Below are 20,511 nucleotides of genomic sequence, written 5' to 3' on the forward strand. Positions count from 1 at the left end.
CTATAGAGGTCAGAAGTGGGCATCAGACCTGCTGAAGTTGGAGTTTCAGGCAGTTATGAGACTCTTAATACAGGTGCTGGTAACCAAATTCGGCCTTTTGCAAGAATGGTAAGTGCTCTTTGCCATGGACCAGTCCTAATCAGCCCCCCTCAACCCGTGGGAATCAGGGGTTCAGACAGATGGGCATAGAGTCGGTGTGAATTGACAGACAGACTTGACACAAGGGAGTGTGGATCTGAATGTAATTTGTCAAATCGAGCATCAAACTTTTTATACAGAAGAAAATAGGGAAGTCGGGTGACACACCGGCAAGGTACAAAGAGGTTACTGGATTCTTACACAAAACAGAGGAATGCAAACACAGAAGAACTGGCAGGAACCAACTGGGATAAAATTCAATGTTAACAACTGGGATCAAAAACAGCTCCAACTAAGGTCCACTTAATCTTAGAAGCCAGGGGCAAGGGCCTCGTGCCCTTGCCTTAGTTCCTACTCTAGTCTGTGGTATAGTCCACCTTCCCCCTAGGCCATTGTAAATACTTTTGTATGGGTGTAACTCAGCTACTATAGTTCTAAGTATCTACTCTGGTTCCTCCTTAGGTCACAAACTTCCTTCTTTTTAGATAATGGTAAATTTCTGTGTGGGCAGTGACTTAGCTATCCATGCCCAAGGTCGGATCAAGGACTGCCTAGAATCTAACTTTGCTATATGTCAAAATATCAATCCTTAGGAGCCTTGTAATAAAGCAATATTAAGAGAAAGCACACAGATCCGTTTACCAACTAAAGCAAGGACAATGGAGCATTCTTTATACAGGATGCCACGATTCCAGGAGACTAAGTTTCCGTGAACTTTACGCCTCGGGACAGCGCCCAGGTTTTCGGGGCCTGTCGCGCTTGTCACTACTGGAGTGGATGTAGCAGCTCTTAACTGCTGAGTCACCATTCTAGCCCTATATTCATTATTGGTGATAAAATTATTAATTCTGTAGTAGATTTCACAGTAGGTCAGAATATTAATGTACTTAGAGATATTTATTTAAACAGAAATAAGTAATATGAACAAAATGAAACAAAGATATATTTGTATTTTGGATTAGGTCCATTTTTATTCGTTAAATTAAAAAAAATAAAACATAATCACATAATTTTCCCCTTTCTTTTCCTCCTTTTCACTTCTCACCCTGGCTCCCTCTTGAAATCTTGATGTTTTCCTGTAATTGCTATTGTTACACATATGTAAATATATAAACACAGGCTGCTCAGTGGCTTTAGCGTTGCTTGTATGTATATAATTTCAGGGCTTACTGTTTGCCGTTAGATAACCAGTTGAAAGACTTTTCCTTGGAGAAGACTAGTTTTCTTGTCCTTTCTCAGTGCCTATAGTTGTCTATTCATGGAGGCTCACCTTCCACATCTGCATGTCCATTGGTAGTCCTTTTTCAGGTCCTGTTGAGACAGCATATTGTTAATAGTGTTATAGATTCTGACCTCCTGTCATTTGTGTGAGACATAACTTCACAACAGATTCCCTGTCCCCTGGCTGACAATCTTTCCATCCCTTCTTCTTTGTTGTTCTCTGAACCATAAAGGTACAGGAGTTGTGTTGCAGATACATCAGTTAAAGCTAGTCCCCTCCATGCTCACTTGCTCTTTGTATTTTGATGGGCTTTGATTTTCTGAAGTGGTCTCCTTCTGTTTCAAAGAGAAATTTCTTTGGTGACGAGTGAGAGCTAAACTTGAATTCTCCAAACAAGAAATAAAACTGGCTGGGAAAGAGCTCACAAAGTATTCCGCATCCCTAGCAATCAGGACAGTGCAAATCAGAAAAAAAAACACCTTCAATTTCATCTTGAAATTTGCTTGGATGGCAAATAGCAGCAAAAACAATTTACAACAAATGCTGGAGGGACGTGGGTGGGGAGGAAAATGTGGAGGGATGTGGGTGGACAGGAATCCTCACTCATTTCTGGTGGTTCAACCACTTTGGAAATCAGTGTCGGAAACTCTCAAAAAGCTAAAATAAATCTGCCACATGACCCTGCTCTACAACTCATTAACACAAGCCAAAGCACTCAACAGGCTATTCCACAGAGAAATGATTAGCCAGGTTCATCCATTTCATTCACAATAACCAGAAAGTGGGAAAAACCCAACTCATGAGTGGATAGTGAAAATGTGGCATATCCACACCAGGGAATATTATTCATCTGTAAAGAAAAAAAGAGATAATATAATTTATAGGTAAATGAAAGGAACTAGAAAATATTATTTCGAGTGAAATGATCCAATAAATATCTTGTGCTCTCTCCCACTTGTGGTTCCTAGCTCCAAATCTTCAGATGTGAGTACATGACCTGGAAGAATTGTAACCAGGAAAGCAAAAATGGTACCTGGGTGGGAGAGCACTAGAGAGTGGAATAAAAGGATACTGGTAATATGGAAGAGGGAAATGGTTAAATTGAGTAGGGTTCATTGCATTGAGTGAGGACAGTCAATTATAAAAGGAGAGGGAGGAATGTAAAATGACAGCAAGATGTTCAAAAATCCATAAGAAATCATATTATCATTTATTTAACTAATTTTCATATGCTATCCATGAGTCTATGTGTATACCTATACAAATATAGTTCAAATGAAGTTATCTCACTTGAACTGACAATAGACCCCTCCCAAGAGCCATTGATCGTCCAACAAAAACAAATATAAACTGCCTTTCAAGTTGATGGTCACAGGGGTTCAAGAGATGCCCAAAACAGTATAGGTTACTGCTGTTGCTTTGTGTTGCCCCCAAGGAACTGAGGTTATATCTCTACGGCTATCAATATTGCACACATCAGACAAAAGACATGGAGATATGATCTGACTCTGAGCAGAAAGCCTCTTCCCTGAGGATTAGCTTTTATAGCCCTGGAAGGCACTACTCAAGCTTCCCAGGCGGGAAGCAAACCCTAGTCCTACTCAGCCATGAAGCCTATGAACAATAATGATGACCAGCATGGCACAGTAGCCCTAAGGGCACAATAGTCTTGCTGATAGCCAAAAGCTTTGTAATTGGATTAAAGGTCTGCTTAACAGTAGGGAAATCATGCCTGATTCTGGAAAGATATTCAACCATCTGAACTTTTGTAGTCATGTATCTCAGAGTGACATTGGATTTCTATTTTACTACTATGTATACATATAGAGGTCATGGAACAAAAATATTTCTTCCATTTATTTGTTTATTATTTATTATGACTATGTGGGAAGGGACACATATGTACTAGTACAAATGTAGAGGTCAGAGAACAACTTGGGGGAATTAGCTATGTCCTTCCACCTCATGGATTCCAGGAACTGAACTTGGGTCATTCATTAGACTTGGTGACAGTTGCCTTTATCCTCTGAGCTCCCATCAAACCACCATCCATTTTCTTTGTTCTTACTACTTTCTAATTGTTATGTTTTGAACAAATCACTTTAAAAGCCCCCCATCCCCACCCCTGTGTGTACATGTCTGTCTGCCATGGTGTATATGTGGAGGTCATAGGACAATTATCATTGGTCTTTCACCTAGTTTGAGGCAGAGATGCATGCTGCTTGCTGCTGTGTATTATAGGTCAGCTGACCCCACAGCTTGTGGAGACTCTTCTGTTTCACCTCTCACCTGACTATGGGAATGCAGGGATTACAGACCTGATAACTCTGTCCTGCTATACATTGATTTCAGTGATCCAAACTCAGGTCCTCGTGCTTGTGTGACACTTTGGCCACTGAGCTATACCCTAAGTCCCATTTTAGCTTCTTGAACTTATGGATTTGCCATCTACAAAATGAACAACTTACTATTTCCTGTTATAATTTGACAACTCAATGAAGCCATGGCTGCTCGAGAGTATGTTCACCTAAATCTTGCTTTTGCCTGAAGGACAAGAATTCAATATCTGTCTTATTGTTATTATCCTGGTAGGCATAATATTAATTTTTAGAAAAGATGTTTATTGGGTAACTAGTTATTGATCAATTAAGACTCCAGATAGGTTGATTATTGATGAGAAGAGTTGATATAATATGACTCTCTCAACCTTAGGCCAGAATTGTATTCAATTAGTCTTCTTGATGCTATTAAAAGTTAAATTTTAAAACAGAAGAGTGAAATATATTTGTGTTCATTGTCTAGGAAATGAAAATAAAGCTATGGATTACCACGCCCAGCTTTACTGAACTCTCTCCCGCTCAAGGCAAGACCACAGTTTTAAGTTATGTCTGCAGTGGGCGGGAGAAAACAGGAGTAGGTGGGGAAGACTGATCTGGGTAGGAGGTAGGCTGATTGCCAGATTCCCCAGGGTGATAGAGAAAGCTTTTTATTATAGCTTAGTAGAAAGTCTTATGCCAAAATGTTTCCATAAATACATATGAATGTTGGTTCTTGTTGAAAAAATGCAAATCAGATGGTTGTAATGTTTTAAACTTTACTTGGAATACCTTAATAACAAGCACAAACATTTATGTGTGTACATGTACACACTTAAATGTATACCAAATTAGACACACAGAAAACGTATTTTAAATGGCATTAATAGGCCCCCACCAGCGTCCTGACATCAGGCTGAAATGTAAACCCACCGCTATAGCAACCCTGGAGGCATCGTGGGAATTTTCACCACCACAGCAAGTACTCATTAGACCTTCCTTTAGGTTGTATTTAAACAATCACAGCCCTAAACACGCTGAGCCAAACATCTGGCCTGTCTAGCTGTAGCATTCCTATCCCAAAATATTAATCTTCTACTTAGATGCCTTCAAAACAATATCAGACAATTAGATATGCTGGTATCTGACCAGAAGCCTAGCTGTACTACATCATGTGAAGGTGGCCTTAGCTCTCTGTTCATAGTCTCATAGTCTAGAGTATTCCTCTGAGTTATTTAGACCAGGGACATTTGGATACTATATGATTGATGTAAGCAATAAATGTGTACAAGTTTCTTTAATAACATTTTCCTGACATAACCAAGTTTCTAAGCTATGGTGGCCATTTCAGTTCTAAGTCATGTATTCTTGGGAATAAAGGGCTTAGATTCCAAAACTATTAGCTGATCTAGTAAATTTTAAAACTTTCTAAATACAGCATAGATTGATGAAAGATTTCACATTTGAAATCTTCATCTTTACAAAAAAGGAAAGAAAATATCTACAGCAATGATGATGATGATGATGGAGGTGGTTATCATCATCATATTCTCTGTGCCTGTCACAAATGTCTTATCAGAAAAAATATAATAATAAAACTCTCATGAGGTAGCTCTAACACTGTGTAGCAGCAAAAGGTTTTATAACAGGGTCTGGCTTTTCCCTGAAGAAAAGAACTTCTCCCTGTTGGGAGGCAACTTACCATTATCCCAAATGAGATGACGTATCATGGCTCTCAGGTGCACCTTGTGCTTATTTTGAATGGGTTAGAGATGTCCCCAAAGGTATTTCTTTATGTAACTGTCTCATAGAACAAACTTTGATCAAGAGTCTTTTGGTGAAACACTCAGATAAAGTAGCAAAAACCCTTTTGTCACTAATGTGAACAATATTTCAGGAGCATATTTTAATATGAGCAATAAATATGGGCAACAAATAGCATTAAATCCCCAGGTACACTTCAGAACCTCATGACAACCGGTGGGGATTACATTTTCCACATACATTACTGAGGTTTGTCAAGCACTAGGTAGGGGCAGACATGAATAAGACATACTGCCTGCCCTTGAAGAGCTTGCCATCTGATGATGTGAACTGTGATTGCTCATGATCACCCACTCATGGAAACTGTCTGAAAACATGGAAGATGCACTTAGACATCCCATGATTCCTTAGATTTAAGAGGCCTACAAAATGTTCATGAATGGATGTAACCAGACCGACAGTGGAAGAAGGCCCATGCTCTCCATGGTGGGGAGGCTAACCCTGGACAACTTCATGGCTTCAGCAAACTAACTAGGGTAGAGATTTCTTGAAGGGAGAAGGCAGAGGAAAAATGGGATACGAGGGCCAAATCAAAGCCACGTTGGAACTATTAGGAATTCTAGTCCTTTAGCAGATACAGAACTAAAGACGATTTGGGTGGCTCTGGGACAAAGACTCTAAATATCAAATGAGGTGGGTAGTGGTTTTCTGTGTTAGATGTATATAGCATTTCTGTAAGAATATGAATTTATTATATTCTATGGTATAACAACTATCGTTGTAACAAGAAAGGCTGAAGCTGAGGAGTCACAATAGAGACTGCTTGCACAAAGAGAAAAACCTCAAATGGCTGACTATCCAACAATTTTTGAAATGTCCCTTTCTAGCTGGTAGCAGCTGGAGGACCAGAGCACTGCAGGAACACAGAGGATACCAGCACAGCAGTTTTGAATCTGGGATGCACATGAAACTCACCTGGGAAAACAAACAGCTGCAAGACCAAATGCCTGGCTCCAGATATTCTACATTCATGCCTGGATCAGCCATCCCCAGCTTTTAAACATGAGTAAACTTTACTTTTAGAGCAATTTTCGAGTCATGGCAAATCTATGCAGGACTTGCAGAGTTCTCGTGAGCCCTGGGCTCCACACATGCATAACCTCCCTTGCCACCAACATCCAAATGAGTGAGTGGTTCATTTGTTACAACTGAATCTGCCCCCCACACAGCTTTCCCTCCACAGTGATGGCTGTGGACTAAGTCGGGGCTTCCTAACCTATTTCCATTCACGACCCGCCGTTTTTGTCCAAGACTTTTAAAATAGTTATGGGCAAGTCAAATGCTTGCTGATAATATATTATAAAGAACATTTAAAATGATTCTTTAGTATTAATCTATCTATACATTTTTTTCCATTTAATAAGGATGAAAGAAAATTTGCACACTAATGAGACAGAAATGCTTGGTAATCTTTTAACTGAAGGATTGGATCTCGGCTTAATGTGCAATAGAGTAGGACACAGCATCTTCAGAGATTTTCAAAGTTTTGACTTTATCATTATTAGTGCTGAGAACAATTCTTCTTATAAATATGCAGAAAAAATGGCGGAAGTCTCTTGGGGGGCATTTCAGAAATCAGAATCTCTGTCAAACCCCTAAAAATACACTAAATAATCTTTTAAAAATGATTTATTATTTTTACTAGTTTCATTTATTAGATTTTTATTGCACTATAGACTTCTACTCTAACAATTAATGTTGACATTTCTTTAACATTTAAAAAAATCTATATGTAATTTTGTCTTTTGATAATTTCATCCTTTTAAATCTCCAAATTCCAAATTCTTCCATATCTCGCCCTCATTCTTCAAATCTATGGCTTCTTATTTTTAAAAATATTATTGTTACACACACACACACATACACACACGCGCGCGCGCGAGCGCGCGCGCACACACGCAAGCACACATGTGCGCGCGCACAGAGTTGAGTTCATATGATGTTGTTTATATGACGTATTTAGGGCTGACTTCTTGGAATAGTATAACTTATCAGGCTCCAAGTACCTGGAGAAGACTGATTCTTTCTCTCTAAGCAAAAATCACCTGCCTTAGTCTCTTCAACTATGGGTAAAGCCTTGTGAAAAATTTCACTATCCACATCAGCACGCTAATTGGTGGTATCGTTTTTCAAGTCTTGTTTAGGTAATCATATTGCTGCGATTTCCTGGGTGGAGCTTCCCTGTAACACACAGCAGATGATCCATCCTTGAATTCTGCCTGTAAAATTCTTCTATTCCCTCTGCCTGTTTCCAGAGCATTACATTCAGAGGTTGTGTTGCAGGAGGGCATGGATCCTAGAGTTCGTTATTACTGCATTTTAGCTAATTGTCGCTTTCTGTAGCAGTTTCTGTCTGCTGCAAAAAGACGCTTCTTTGATGAGGATGAGACTTACATTTATTTTTGGGTATAAGGATATTTACTTAGGATACAGTTATAAACTGTTTAGGAAAATGACAGTGGTAGGTTCTGTTCTAAGGTCCATGATCTCACTAACCATGAGTGGTTGGCTAGGGTGACAGTACCCCGTATGAATCCTCTAGTATTGAGAAGTTCTTGAGTGCAATTTTACAATTGTTGGTTACTTCCAGATTTAAGTGCCACAACTGCACCTTTCAGAGTATCTTGCCATTAGGTCACTGTTGCTCGTAGACCGAATGGCTGCGTAGGACTATTATCGGTTGATTTTCTCCTTTGGCAGTTTGCATAGCTTGTTCTGGTACTAAGAGTGTGAGTCCTCCAGGAGGACTTTGCCAGGTCAGTTCCAGATAAATTCTTCCAAGTCCTTTGTCTGACATGCATCTTTATCAATGTAGATCAAGTTCTTGGAGGCAACCAAAGGCAAAAGCCTATATATTTTGGCAGTCTTTTGAATGTTCCTGGATGATAATTTAGGAGGTTTCTCATGCCTAGCACTGGGGCTTTTGTTAAATTGCTATGGCCCTTGAAATGAACTTTGTCATCCCAAGGGGTATATATATATATATATATATATATGTGTGTGTGTGTGTGTGTGTGTGTGTGTGTATGTATGTATATGTGTGTGTATACTCTTACACTTATATAATTTTAAGAAAACAAAACAATGTGCAGCTAATGTAGTGCAAAGTATTAATGTGTGTTCAGAATGAGATTGCAGTGATGTCCTAAGATACAACACAAGTGAGTGCTTCCAGAAACATATCAGATTGACTCTGTGCTTGGCTCTGAATTAGTTTTTGGTTGCTGTGTGTTCAGAAACCCTTTCCTTTTGTCATATTTTGCAGCCCTCACATTAATGTATTACGGTATGTCCCACTGTTTAAGAAGCATGGCTTAAGCACCAGGTCTCTTGTTATGTTTTTGCAGAGTTGGACAGTTTTCTCTAAGGTTCATTTCTTTGCACTAGGAATGGAGGTGCACGAACACACACAGAGCATCGAGAGATGTTCATGGGATACTTTCTGCAACATTACTTTAGATTCCTTGTAGCCAGAAACTTTAATATTTATGCCTTCACTCTCCTATCTTGGGGAGTAAGCACCAACTTTCTAGGTTGCCATAGCTAGAGAAAAGGAATGGGAGGGTCATGTGGAGGTTGGATTGCTCCCAAAGACACCAGAGATGGAAGGTGGCTGGAAAAAACTTATATATAGAGGTGTAGGTCAGATAGAAGCAGAAGATGATCTGAACTTTGTCACACTCTATTAGCTTGAACAAGGATTTTGGCTTCTCTGAATGTCTGTTCTCTTCTTCCCCTGAGAAATAAAAATAACAGCACATACCTTAGGGACCATTATAAGAACTGAATGAGAGAGAGAGAGAGAGAGAGAGAGAGAGAGAGAGAGAGGAAACAGAGAGAGTGAGACAGAGAGAGACAGAGTGAGACAGAGAGAGAGAGAGACACAGAGAGACACAGAGAGACACAGAGAGAGGCATCGAACACAGAAACAGTTTTTAGTGGAGAAATACAGACTAACAAATGCATGGAGAATCCTTATCCTCCCAAGTAAAATGTCATTTTCACATTTTTTATTATGAAAAAAAAAAGTGTCTGAAACTAATTACTTGACCTTGGTGGGGAAATTCAGGCCTAGAGAATGAAAATGAGTGCCTAGGAGTCTACTGTTTAGAAGAACTAGGAGTGTTTCTTTACCAGTAGATGTCACTGCAGGCATTACACACGGACTATTTCTAGGGGAAAAAAAAGTCTCCTGTGAGTGTTGGTATAATTAAATTGGTAGAATACAGTTATGATAGGCATAAAGGGTATTTATTCTGAAAAGCAATATATTTTATCATGGTCATGAACTTGTAAAAACATTGGCTTAAGGAAGCTAACGCTTATGCCTTAAATAGGCTTTAATACAATATATAGCATAAGTAATAGAAGTAATAGAAACTTACGAGGCTTTGAATATATACAGTTGACTTTCCTGGATGTGATAAGGTTTGCTCTTTAGCATTATCCTACAGAATCTGACTCATAGAAAGAATTTGACGGGAAGTCACAGATCTGACTTCTACCCTTTAAATCTTTGTACATTTGACATTTTATTTCTCCAAACAGCCTTGTAAGATTTCCTAGGGAAAGAAAGATCTTTAGCTGGCTTAATATCAGCTCTCCTATTTCATCTTTCTCTGGCTCCTTAAGCATATAGTGTCCTATATCAGGAAGTTAAGTCACCAAGTCTTTCAGAAAAGTACATTTAATGGTGCCTGGGGAACTTACACAGAGACATACTGGCCACAATGAAACAGATCTCTGTTCCTTTTCTCCTGTGGTCTCAGCTGACTCCTTAATGTAGTTAGCTGGCAAGGTTGAGTTAAACTGCAGTGTGTAGTGTTCTCATAGAAATCCCTGCACTTGGAATTCAGTGGCTCTTTGGAGGTGAAGGGAATTCTTACCTATGCAGAACTTAAGGGCAAGGCGTGTGAATGTGGCCCCCAGCCACCCTGAGACTGAACTTCTCCTTACAAATCTTAGTTTAAGGTGATCATAGAGTTTTTCAAGGTGGTTGGAGGGCAATCTAACTTACCTAGGATGTTCAATGATGAACTCAGTATTTTTAGTAATAAATTAAAAAGTTATTTCAGTTTTCAAACTAGAAACTCACATATTTATACCTGCCCTGATGTGGGATGTTCTGGCCAGGCTTACGTCTACTGAGTTCATCAAGAAAGAGGAGAAAACCCAAGACACTTGAGTGTATCATCTCCCTGATGCTGAGTTGCTCTTGAAATAGTATGTTACTTTCTTTTCTCTTCCATCTCCCAAAGCAGGCTTTTAAGAGTCTCCTTTCCCTCACAGTGCTAGGATCTCATCTGGTTTGTATCTGTTGTAGGTCTTGTGCATGGTGCTGCTGTCTTTGTGAGTTCTGAGGGTCTTTTTGATGTCGCATGCCTGATCCATCATGACATGTCCAAGAACTGAGTTTCTCCCAAAGAAATTATATTACTGAAAAAAATCAATGCTTTGAGAAATAGTTACAAAGTACCTTAACACAAATTAATAGGTCTTCACCAACTGCAAATGCAGATGCTCCTTACAAATCCCACACTGTAGATCCCACAGTGGAGGCAAAACAATGATAAAGGCTTACTTCTGTCAACTGAATGACATAACTTGGAGTTTTTTTAGAGCAACATTCATACATTAAGTCTGGTGCATACTAGTTGACAAAGGCCAGTTTAGTAGATAGTTCAAACTTTAGGCTTGTAGTAAAATAGACCACCAACTGATACACTTTGAACACAGTGGTTAGAACCGTTCATTTAGTATTAATTCATTTTGTCAGCATGCCTTAGGTTGTTGTTGGAAGAAAGGTAGAAGGATTGGTGGAAATTCACTATTTGGAGAGGGAAGCCATGACTGAGCCTCGTATCTCAGATTCTAAATGCTCCAAATTTCAACCCTTGAAATAATTATGACCTGTTTTGTTTCTGAGATCTTTATAGTTCTTTATGTTTGATACAGGGAATAATTTCATAACTATATTTCTTTCTCCTTCTACAGCCCTCCAATATTGACTCCATGAAGGCAAGAGCCAGAGTGATAATCTGAAAGTAACCAGTTCATTTCTATAACTGTCTCACCATTAACTTCATTAAACTCTGCTGGCTTACTTTTTTCTTTCTCATATATTTCTGCTCTAATATTCTATGTGCTTTACATGAGGCTTTGGGGACACAGCAAAGAGGCATAGAAATAAATCAAAATGTATAAACATAAATAAAGTATGTTTCTAGAACAGAATCATATCCTGCCAAAAATTTAAATAGCTAAGTATATTCTAAACCCTAGAGTTTACTATAAGATGTGAGAGAAAAATACTACCCTGTCCACTTAAATGGAGAATAAACAACACTAATATTCCATCATCATACTATGTTTTTATGTTGTATAGCAGCATAATCCTCAAATTTGAGTTGCAGGTATGCTGCAATGGTGGAAGTCATTGGGTAATTTTATATATATATATATTTTTTTTCCAGTTAGTCTGAAACTTATAATTCATTTCATAATTTACAGCAAGAACACAGGTAAAGCTAATAAAGATGCTGGATGGTAAATGGAAATCACTTGTTGGTATGCAGGAAGTAGACATGAATATTTTATATTAAGCCTCAAGTCAAGGAAGTAATGATTAATTGGAACAGGGTTTCAAGGTATCTAAGGTTATAAAAGCAAAGACTATTTTTTTACTAGAAAGAAGTCTCTTTCCTAATGCAGAAGATGGCTTTCTTGTGGACTGGGAGAACCATTTGAACAGGGAAGATGAAGGAAGGCTGGAGATGGGTGGGGGAGGAGGAGGAAGAGGAGGAGGAAGAGAAAGAAGAGGAAAAAGAAGAGGAGGAAGAGGAAGAAGAAGAGGAGGAAGAAGAAGAAGAGGAGGAAGAAGAGGAAGAAGAAGAAGAAGAAGAAGAAGAAGAAGAAGAAGAAGAAGAAGAAGAAGAAGAAGAAGAAGAAGAAGAAGAAGAAGAAGACGACACTGAGGTTAGGGAAAATTGGCTTACTGAGGCCATTTCAGAATCATGGATTTGCTATTTGATTTTGGACTGGGGATATTTTGGCAAAACATAGTAAAGCTGAGACAGGAAATTAGTCTCCGTTTATAAAGTATTTGGATGATTTTGTAAATGGGAGAGATACCATTAAAATAGAGGGAAAATTCCTTTCATTTTAATAAGGAAATGAATACTAAGAATGATGGATAAGTAAGGTCTTAAAATTCAATCTTTGTTCAATTTACGACTGCATTGACACACTGTATAATTGATTGATAGGAATTTTCATTCCAAAGTAGGATTTATATGTTGCTCCAATCCCAGTCTATTATGTAATCGATTTTTATTTTTGTCTTCATTTTAAAATTTTCCTGAAAATATTTTTAACCCAGTCTATACAGATTTCTTCAGGAAAGATAAAACTTAGAAAAATATCCATAAGCATTCAAATTAATTTTTGCAACACAGAGAAAATGAATATTATTTATGAAGATTTGAGAATTTCATCTTAGTATATCTTCACTTGTATATCACCATATAGATGTGGTGCTGTGAAATACAGATAAAAAGCTAGTAACTGCTACTTAGATTTAGTTATCAAAAGGTTCACAGAGAAACACATTATTTTAAGTCTGTGTTTGGCTTAAAATGTGCTTATCCTTTCGACATCCGGATAGGTTTAGTCATTACAATTTGTCATCTCAGAGACACAAGTAGTCATTTGATTTGGAAGCCATGCTTTTCCCAAATGACCAAGAGAAACTTTTTGCTTTGTAAATGAGAAAGTGGAGTTTGCTCTAATGAAGTGACTGAGACACAGTTACTCACCGAGTCTGTGGCAGAGTTAAGTTAGTGTCCATCTGTCTGTTTCCATTTCACAATCTCATCTCAACTCTACGGTAATTACTTTTTAAATGCTCATGTGTCCACAACGTGAAAATTAACCTTGAGGTGGTTGTAACCAGACACTGGATCTGGAACTTGACTTTTCTCTTCTTAGTTATGCAACCCAGGGAAGAATTGCTCTAGTTTTCTACGTTTCATCTCTTCTTAAAGTTATGAGAGCTATACAAGAAAACGTACAAAAGATGCCTGCAAAATTTAAATTTTAAACAAATGGTAGTTTTTGTTATTAAAATCCCAACTGTAATTGCCACACATGAATGCTACATTTTCAATTGAGTCACCATTTTTTTTTTGTGACATTTTATTAACAGAAGCGAGGTGTCAAAAGTCAAGCCACACAATGTGTGTGTGTTTGCTATTGTATGTTGCTAATTATGTACAGGCTTACCATGAACATGTTTGCTCAAACTGTTTTGCTTTGCTTTCAGTCTTAAGCCTTTCTGCAGTTTGAAAGAGCACTTATAAATTAATTGTAAGGTTTTCATTGTTATCTAATTTTGGCTGGATTTAATTTCATGATCTGGCCAGAAATGTCGTCAGAGAACTGGGAAAAGCGCATAATTGTCTTACATCCTTCCAAAGGGACTCAAGCTGTATAGTTACATTTACCTTCAATAGATACCTCATAGCTGATTATGTAAAATATAATTTAAGCTATTATTATTGAAAGAATAATGTTTAAGGCGATAGTAGTTTGACTTGTTTCCTAGATTGTTTAATTTCATAGTGGATTTTAGAAAACACCCATGCAATTGACAACCTCCATACGTGTGGCATGACCCTCTTCTCAGGGCAACAAGATCAGATAGCGATTCATCTGTGTGGCACGTAGCACAAAGCTCATGCCTTAGTTTTTGTTGTTTCGTGGTCTGAGGGATTCGCAAAATCAACTGAAGGGATAAACCAGTAGATTCATAGCAGAATGTTGCATTTTTAAGAATCTGAAGATGTCGTGAAGACCATGCCAAGGGAAAATGATGATATTTCTAGACCCATTAATCTTAAACCTTTCCTGTTAACTTCAAGTCCAAGGACTTTAGCTAATACATTTTGTATTGATAGGCACTGCAAATTGTTTTCATATGTGTGCTGTGGCCAGTGTCTGTCCTTGGGCAGTGCTGGAATGTTAGCAGTAAATGAGAAGAAGCTTCTATTTTTTTCCTGTGTTTTGAGACTAACTGATCATCCTGAGAATTAAAAGAAAAAAATTTTTAAAGATTTTTTAGGTATTTTTTTATTGTGGTTGTTTCTTTGCACCACACCTCTAAGACTCAGCTAGTTGAGTCTCTGGAATCAAAGTTATTACCATCCTGACAAGAAACATGCTGACATGAGCAACAGTAAGCAAGGAGCAACTCTAAGTGTGACAGTCACCTCCACCATCTGAAACAGCGGAGCTTTTTGTCCACCCTCTTCACTCAACCGCTACCTCTAGAATGGAGAAACTAGATGAACTCTGAGCCCTCCTGGGACTCATAGTCTTTGAGCTGGTTTACCATCACATAACTGTTCAAGCATTTCAACAAAGGCTTCTTGAATGAACATGCAGGTGTTTGGCACCATACGGCCAAACATCTGAATAGGTACACTAAAGATTTTCATTTTCTGAAGATACTTAATTTGTTAAAGATACTATGCCTGAACTTTTGATAGAATGTTAGAAATTTATAATGCTAGCAATAATGATTTGTTGGGTAAAGAATGCCTTTTACTTGAGCCACATAGAAAGGACAAACCAGAAAAGATGTTAGCTCTACCTTTCCATATCTTTTAATAACAAACTTCTAACACTGGGAATGAAGGATAAGTTTCATTACTTGTTGACTCTCTTAACATCTGCTCTCTCTCCACTTCTTGCTCATCATTGTCATAAGGTAACCATGGAAATGAGAATCTGGCTTTTATTAACAAAGCCAGGGAAACCTGTGCAGAAACAAGGAGGTAGCCCACCACTCGCTTAGCAGTTGTTGTAAGGCTGAAATACCTTAAAGGCTTTTTCCTTTACACTGAAGTTCTTTTTCTGGTACACATATAAACAGGCCTGCATACCAAAAACATGCAGTCACTGCCTACATTCACTAGATGAGAGTTGGGCCTGCAGCCATACCACCAACAGACTAAGAATTTGCCAAGGCTCACAAAGAAGAGTCAGGCCAGATTTTCTCTCGAAAAATTAACTCTGAAATATCAAGTCAGGAGAGTAACAAGGTGTCAGAACGTACTCCAGGTGACTCCAAGATATGACGAAGTCCGATGGGTTCAGGCTGCAGTGGGACATCTCTGCATTACTTCTTGTTAATCTCTATATTTTTATGGGCAGTGAAATTCTGGTAACCTTCAACAGGGTGCATCTTTTTTTTTTCTGGGTTTTTGTTATTCCACTTTTACATTATTTCCCTTTCTTTTTTCCAATACACTATTTTGAACCTTAATTATATTTGTGTTTTCTTAGCCAGGTGATCAATCTTCATCTCTCCATTCTATGATATTCATTTTATTTCTTACTCTAAGTCAAGCTTGTAAATCCCTTCTTGCTACTTCCTGCTGAGTTTAGCTCCTAGCTCTAAGCTTTTCGTCAGGTTCCTCACCTGGAGTCAATATGCTTTGCTATTCAAGCATTGACACAGGACTGCAAGTCAAGATTATCGCAGAGCCATTCAGCACTATATTCTAGAGAAAATGCTAGAATACTTTCCCCAAAATATTCTAGACAAGAATTTTATTCAGATAAGATTTATCAGTATGAATGTGAAGTTTTCGAGGATTTGTTTTAAACCTGAGGACCGTTATCTGTCTGCCTCTCTTACTGCTCCAATCTGTGGTCCTTTTTCATTTCTATTGCCCCATGGCTGACTCTTCTTTCCAGGAAGTAACAACCTTCAGTTTGCTTTCTCTGTACTATCTCCTTCCTGGTGCTTCTTCAACAACTAACCATACTTCTCCATGAACAACACATACACACACATTAGTTAACATGCTGCTAGAATTCTCCCTGCCGCACAGTGGGGAGTGCCTCTCTGAGTGTTGTGCACATCCTAATTTCCAGATTCTGTAAATTAACTGGGTTGGCCCCAAACAATTTATATAGATTCTTGCAAAAAGAGGAGACTTTTCTGGCTGCAGGCAGAATGAGGTTCAGCAACAGAGAAAGGTCAGAGAGATGTGAATGGTCAGGTTTTACAGAGAGGAAGGCAGTCACAAGGAATGTGATCTCCCACGGGTGAAAAATTAGTGTTGTTGAAACTACTGACCTTCTGATAAATCATTAACAGAAGCAATGAAAACAAATGTACCTGGGTTCAAATTCCACATTTACTAAAATGATTATAAATCGAGACCATCAAAACATAGGATTTTTAAAGCTCCACTCTAATGGCAAGATTGCTCTCCCAGGCTAAGCTATCTTCCTTCGGAGGCCAAGATACTGCCTAATTACTGTAACGAATGAATATAAACTAACATGCTAATCAGTTTCATCCCGTGAGCTCAGAGAATTTTCAAGTATGACAAAATAAAGCCCTTAACGGATATTTTAGCTCACCGCTTAAGTGAAATAATTAAGTTGATGTAGAGAAACATAAAGTCAATGACTAGGTGGCTTGTACATATGAGCTGTTAAATGAAATTTTCCTGGTCAAATCTCCATTTAACATATTTTAAAAAATAAGGTTAGAATTAAAAAAGAGACTATCCACTCAGCAGCAGTGCACAGTTCATTAATTCACTCCTATTTATTTATTCAATAGCTCTTAAGTACATATATTATCGGCCATAAATAATTAAAGGCAGGTGTAGAACTGTAGACTCTCTCTAGCTTGTAAGAATTACACGAGGAAACAGAATTAATTCCCTTGACCTGGTAGTTCTGAGGAAGTAAAGGCAGGCCTGTCACAAAGGAAGCACAGGGCTTTTATAAAGGCAAGAGGGGAAAGACATGCACATGTCACTGATGACACCTTCACATAATTAACAACTGAAGCTTGAGGTTGCCCACTTCAGAGACTAAGCAGTCAATTAGAAGTATTAACTGAATACAAACTGTGTGTCCGATTTGGGGTGTCTAACAGCATAGGCTATGTCGGTGAATACAAACTGTGTGTCCGATTTGGGGTGTCTAACAGCATAGGCTATGTCGGTGAATACAAACTGTGTGTCCGATTTGGGGTGTCTAACAGCATAGGCTATGTCGGTGAATACAAACTGCGTGTCCGATTTGGGGTGTCTAACAGCATAGGCTATGTCGGTTTTACCTTTTGCTTCTGGAGGTTAGCTATGGTTCTGTTTCTCAAGGAACACAGACATGGAACAAGTAATTACCTATTAAACACAGGCCAAGAGGACGTGTGTGCAAATAGGGTCTCGATTAAGAATCAGAGACTTGAGGCACCAGTGAGCTAGCTCCAGGCGTAAAAGTTTTGTTGCCAAGTCTGACAACTTGACCTCTATCCTCCACTTGGTGGAAGGAAAGAACTGAACCCTGCAAGTCCAGATTCCACATTCACTCTGAGAGCCATGCACAATAAATATCTGATTTAATAAAAAAGAATTTAAAAAGCATCAGAGGGCTGGTGAGATGGCTCAGTGGGTAAGAGCACCCGACTGCTCTTCCGAAGGTCCAGAGTTCAAATCCCAGCAACCACATGGTGGCTCACAACCATCCGTAACGAGATCTGACGCCCTCTTCTGGAGTGTCTGAAGACAGCTACAATGTACTTCCATATAATAAATAAATAAATAAATAAATAAAAAAAAAAAAAAAGCATCAGAAAAGTTTGAAAAGGGTGCCACTCAAGAGCGCCAAGGCTAGACAAAGAAAGAGCTGGTGTTTGTTTTCTTCAAAGAGCATTTGCTCTAGCTCTCCCCACCCCGCCCCCTTTTCTCCCAAGGGTTGCTGTTCTTAATGATTACCATACCAGTTACAGCAACAAGTTTAGAATAAACTCTATCAAATACAGCTTTCACTGACTTGTGAAATTTAGATAGAAGAGTCCAGGGCTGATGATTTTTCACGGTTTCCTAAATTTGTCAGGAATCTGGATTATTTTTAACCTTTCGCAGCGACTTTCAGAGGCTGGCCTTTCTCCCTTGATAAGAATGGCCATGACATATTTGTTTGAACTTGGGACATATGACCCTCTTCAAAGGCAGGGAGGGAAAGGGAGGCACAGTCACTCTAAATGCAACCTTCTGTCCACTTGGGGAAAAAAAGAACATTATCTCTAGGAGAATCTCATCCTGCCCTAAGAGTATTTCCCCGACTATGGATGTCCTCAGGTGAGGTTTTTCTAGGACACACAATGTAGTTCTGAGTAGAGCCTGAATGTATGGAACAATGTTACCCCAGGGAATTGCCTGTGCGATGGGAAACCTTTCTTCCCAATGTGCCATACAACAGGATGAGGTCTGCAGTTCCTTGGATCCTCGGAATAAATGGGCTTCTCATGTTGACCTGTAGCTCTGAGCATTGACACTCACAGTCCAGAAAGCTGCACTCACACTCTCCAGCATGTTTATCTGGATCTTTCATTTATACCATTGGTTGTGGTTGTTGTTGCAGTAAATCAAAGTGAAAACCCACACTAGCAGAGTCTGCTGCATACATTGAGTCTTTACAATGGCCCATATGTGCAAGGCTTTCCCAATTGGCTAGTGGTGAAAACTTAATGAGGTGGGTACAAGGCCATGAGTGTGTCCTTGAAAGGATTATTGGGACCCTAGCTCCTCCTCTTCCTATCTCTTTGGTTCTTAGCTGCTGTAAGGTGAGCAGACCCTCTATCATATACTGGCACCATGATGTGCTGTGCTATCACAGATCAAAAGGCCATGGAGTCAACCAACACTGGACTGAAAAACTGAAATTTCAAGCCTAAACAAACCTTGCCTGCTTATAAGTTGATATTTGTCAGGTAGTTTGTAGGAAGCTTATAACCTGGACGAGTCCTTTGGTGTCTGGCCTAGTCTTGAAATCATAGGCTTTTTGAGAGACAGAGAGACCAGGAAAAAATGAATGTTTGACAATAATAATAAAGTCTGTTCTTATTTTCAGAGGTGGGGTGGGACACCTGTGCCATGGCATTAGTGTGAAAGTCAGAGGACAAGGGGAGGTAAGGTTCTCCCCTTCCACCAAGTGGGCCCTGTGGATCCAACTCAGGTTATCAGGCTTGACATCAGGGCTCCTTTTACCCACTGAGCAGTCTTTTTCACCTGTCATAAATATTAATCTTTATTGTATCTCTTTCTTTCTATTGATTAGGTAACAACAGTATCTGAGAATACATATAAATTTTAGAAATTAAAAAATCATCATTCATTTAAGATGAAGGGTCACCATAATGATATAATGAGATAGTTTATTTTACTAAACAGAGCACTTCCTTCTGTTTCTATACATTATTTAGTGTCTATTAACTGAATTCTAGATCATCCAAGTTCTTCCCAACTCCTTTCTCTTGCCCAGACTGCAGTAGTAACACCTGGGGGTGGAGAGACTTTTATTGGTCTTTTTGTATCAAACACAGTAGATTTTCCCTTTTCAGACTTTGGACATTGAACTTCATTGTTAAATATCAGGTGAACAATCAGATGCTATCAGAAACTCCAGCACCACAAGTTGTAGTCATATCCTAAGTGTTGTAGTTGGCTACGGATGATTTTTGGTGCATGGTGCATTGAGATGATTGTAGGCTCAATATTAAAGAAAGTAAGATAGTTGTCATGGAATTTAAAACAAGTTACACCAAATGTTTTAAGTTAGAGGAATTTGGTGAAAAATCACTACTAGAAGAACAATCCCTCATTTCCCACCTTCTACCCCAAAGTACGTTCTAAAACCTTCCCCTGAAGCAGACTTTTGGATACAAATGCAAGAGTTGGTTGCCTTCCAACCATGGGAGAGGAATGTCCTCTTACAATACAGTGCCAGGGAGAAGGTAGGCCAGCATGCCCTGCTGTGCTATCCTGTCTCATATCATTTGGCCACATTTTCTTTTGTCCAGTCTTATTTATTTATGACTATCCACTTTCACAGTAAGATTTAGCACCAAAGGATGCATGTTTTTGAGTGTTTCTTTGGGAGCTCATTTCCTTGGGAAGACTTCTTAGGTTGCTGTTCTCTTGGTAA

This window comes from Mus musculus, chromosome 4 (genome assembly GCF_000001635.26).
Source record: "Mus musculus strain C57BL/6J chromosome 4, GRCm38.p6 C57BL/6J".
Lineage (NCBI taxonomy): Eukaryota > Metazoa > Chordata > Mammalia > Rodentia > Muridae > Mus > Mus musculus.